The sequence below is a fragment of the Engraulis encrasicolus genome, chromosome 8 (assembly GCF_034702125.1).
Source record: "Engraulis encrasicolus isolate BLACKSEA-1 chromosome 8, IST_EnEncr_1.0, whole genome shotgun sequence".
NCBI classification, from domain to species: Eukaryota; Metazoa; Chordata; class Actinopteri; order Clupeiformes; family Engraulidae; genus Engraulis; species Engraulis encrasicolus.
In genome coordinates, this window is record NC_085864.1 from 53,488,158 (window position 1) to 53,492,255 (window position 4,098).

The 4,098-nt window shown below is 39.1% G+C and overlaps 1 pseudogene; it reads left to right on the forward strand.

The window, feature by feature from the left end:
• Window positions 1-335: 335 nt before the first annotated feature.
• LOC134453972 (putative gustatory receptor clone PTE03) lies at window positions 336-1,239 on the forward strand (annotated as a pseudogene).
• Window positions 1,240-4,098: the final 2,859 nt, after the last annotated feature.

Here is a 4,098-nt window from a genome sequence, read left to right on the forward strand (position 1 = left end):
ACGATGTGTTGTATTACTGTTAGTGAAACTACTGTGTACTAACAATAGTCCTGTTGTTTATGTCAACATCAGTAGGTATAGACCAGTTACAGTAACAGGCCTACGGTGTGTGCTGGTTGTCTAAATGTAAGACAGTGCTGCTGAGACAGTGACTGAAAAAGAAATGTCTATATTTTACTTTCACCCATGTTCATCCATGGCCATTATCTGAGAGTATATCCCACAACCTTGCCTGTCCTTGCGTGTTCCCTTTTTCTATTTTGTTAGAAATCTGAAAGCCTTCAATAGGATAGTGAATGGAAAATAGAACAGCACCACAGTACTTTTATTTTACTATGTTTAAGGGTCACGAAAAAGGAAGAGAATTTTATTTTCTGCTCACAGTAATTACATACATTGTCATTGTACTTCTCAATGTAAATATCATACTGATTGTATTGAAGGACAAGTCTCTTCACGAGCAACCCATGTATCTTTTTCTGTGTTGCCTGCTATTCAACTCTCTGTACGGCAGCTCTGCACTGTTTCCGAGACTTTCTGCTGATCTTCTATCCAAAACTCACAATATCGCGCCCTGCGTGCTTCACACAATTGTTCCTTATTTACACCTATGCAGTTTCTGAATTTGCTTTACTTGCTGTTATGGCGTATGATAGATATGTGGCCATATGTGACCCTCTGCACTATCACAGTATCATGACACAGAGAAAGACGTTTCTGCTTGTTTTATGTGCCTTTTCCTGGTCAATATTCTTCATATCACTTCCATTCTATTTGTCCATAAGGTTACCGCTGTGTGGTAATCAAATAACAAGATTGTATTGTGCAAATTGGTCTGTGGTGAGGCTTTCCTGTGTGTCTACTGTAGCAAACAATATCTGTGGGTTTTTTGTTACTGTGACGACCATATTTGTGCCTGCAAGTTTCATATTGTTCACATACATCAGGATTCTCATTGTCTGTAGAAAAAGCACAGCAGAGTTTCGAGGCAAAGCATTGCAAACATGTCTACCGCACATTGTCAGTTTTGTTACCTATTCCATAGCAGTCTTTTCTGATATTGCACTTAGTCGATATGAACCTGGTCAAATTATAAATGCTGTAGCTTTAATAATTTCTCTTGAATTCATTTTGATTCCACCATTACTGAATCCTCTATTATATGGCCTAAACTTACCTGATATCCGAAGGAGAATTCTAAGAATTAAAATTTCATTAAAAGTTGATTTAACTCAATAGGAATGTGTTCACCAGCAAATTACCAGAATGCATATTAAACCTACTGTATAAAGTATGTTTTATGTTAAAAAATACTTACAAATACTTATTCACAGTAATCTTTATAATATTGCAAATGTGTATAAAAGCCCATTATGCTTTACTTTTTACATTAAATTGGGAAATTTGTTTGCGTCCCAGAATATTGTGTCAACCACGTTACCCACTGGAATCCCCTCCACAATGGTTTGATCCGAGGTCATATGACCAACATCATAAGATATCATATCTTCTTTTGAGGGAAAGGTGAATGCCTTTTGATAAGTTTTGAGTTTGCCTCCTGTCCGTCAACTGTTTAATCAACATATTCATAACAACCTGGTTTAGAAATACAGATTACCTGATTACAGACATACAGATAACGCTTATAATATGAATTGATTAAGGTCTTGTGGTGAAATCTCAAAGGCCTGCAGTTAGCAAGTCAACTGTGTTGCTCATTAGCTATGACAGTTGTTATGATAGAGTTGTTATATGACACAGTTGTTATGACAGAGTATGTTTTGTGAATTAAAAAATCTTGTTAAGGGACTTAAAGTGAGGGTTCGGAGTAGATTCACCCTAATGCCATTTGAACCGTGACATTCATACAGTAGTCCACCCGAAGTGATTTGTAACTTGGGCGAACATTAGCCGAATTATCGAGTTATTCCAAATAGCTTGGTACAAGCAGTAATGGACCCTGGCGGTATCTCCAAAATTGCCACACTAAAATCACATGCCATGACACCCAACTTCTACAGTAGTACAAATATGGTCTGTACTCAAAAACCAATGCATGTGGAAGTTTTCACATAGTCCAGAAGTTGATTATTATCATCAATGTTTCAACCTTGCGCGATATGAGCACTGGTGGCTCCATTCGAGCTTTGATTGAATTTAGGCTACTCACTTTCTTCTCAGTCTCATCTTTCTCTCTTTGTATCTCTCTCTCTCTCAAAAAAACATACACACAGAAATTCACAGGCATGATGAGGGGAACATATATTTGGGGGGGGGGGAAGGTTTATTTGGTAGTATGCTGAAAAATCATTGAAAAGAATTGAAGTCTTGTATGGGCATATATTGTGAACTAGAAGAAACATGAAGAGAGGAGAAACAAACAAAAAAAAAGGATGGTGATGATGATGACGACGATGATGATGATGATGATGAAAAATCATATTGAAATGAACTGTAAGCCTTGTGAACAATCCTACCAATAAACAAAGTAACAAAAAAACATATACACAGAAATTCACAAGCATGATGAGGGGAACATGAGGGTGAATATGAGCCATGATTTTTTCATTTTGAAATTATTTTTCTATACGGCCCGGTCAAAATGACACGAACACCCTGCAACGGTTAAGCACTTTCAAACAAATGTCTTTTCAAACGCACACTTGTAGCCCCTTATTGCAGATGGGGTCGCCGCCGGGCCTATTCACTATTACTGTAGCCTCTTACTGCGGATGGGGTCGCCGACGGGCCTATTCACTATAACTGTAGCCTCTTACTGCAGATGGGGTCGCCAGCGGGCCTATTCACTATTACTGTAGCCTCTTAGTGCAGATGGGGTCGCCGGTGGGCCTATTCACTATTAGCTGAAAATACTCAACTACATCGTAACAACATTGCTATGAGTACCGAGAGCCTTAAGTAACAGTTTAATACCTAGCCATTACAGTTTTGGTGACACTAAGTTTATAACATAGGCTCTGCGCTAAGGAGTTAAAGAGCAACTGCCAACGTTATTTTATGCACAAATACACATATTGCTGTGGTCATTACTATGACTGAATGCGTTTTGTGCATCGTTTCTGTGAAAAAAAGTCCTAGTTTTCTTGTTTCACGCTGTTTTGTGTGAGCTAGAAATTGTCTTTGAGGCAAACAACTGCCTTTTCCGGTTTCCCTCATGGATACCAATGACGCGACAACAACAAAAATCTGATTGGTGTGAGAAAACAGTCACGTGGTACACTAGTTCCACAACGTCACTGCTGGTGGACCCAGCTGCGCTGTTTGAGGCTGCAGCTATTCGTTTTCGATCTGTGCCCGCAGTGTCCGACGTTTCTTTCTTGCATTCCACCGATTGCTGTCAGTTTGTTGGATTTTGCGGTTACAACATGTCTTCAAAGATACAACCCTACCTTTACGACCCTGAATCGGACGACGAGGACGAAGATTGTGTCGAGCAACAACCACTCGTCATTTGTACATGACCGTATCCCAATGGTAATATCCACCTCTCTCTCCATCATTATCCTGCATGGAATTTCAGTTAACTTGAACAAACATAGCCTATTCTAATAACGATTCGTTCTTTATGCTGTCAGTCACTGGTCTGACAGATTAGCGTTAATGTGAATTCATATGGTTAGCATTCATATTATATCAGCCAATCTGGCTAATCTAGGTTATCCTACTGTTCCATACTGAATTCAGGATAGCGCAACACTGTTTACCGTTACAACTTTGGAAAAACGATCATAGGATTGTTACAATTCCATGATCACAGCCATAAAAATAGAAATAGCTTATTGGTCTTAATTTGGTTGCTAACTTTCACAAAAACAAACCCAAATGTTGTTACTCAGATCTCTGAAAGGCTGGTGCTACAGTGCGGGTGTGAGCTAGGCAGCCCGTCTTTTGAAGTTCACATTTTCATCAATACTTTTATTTCAAATGACGTCAACAATACCATGATAAGACCATTCGTCACAGTTTTCCAATCCAAGGACCAATAACACGATGTGCCGCCAGTGCAAAGACTTGCTGCTACTACTACACAACACAGGGCCTTTGCATTACAGGCTTTGGCAATCTGGTAACAACACA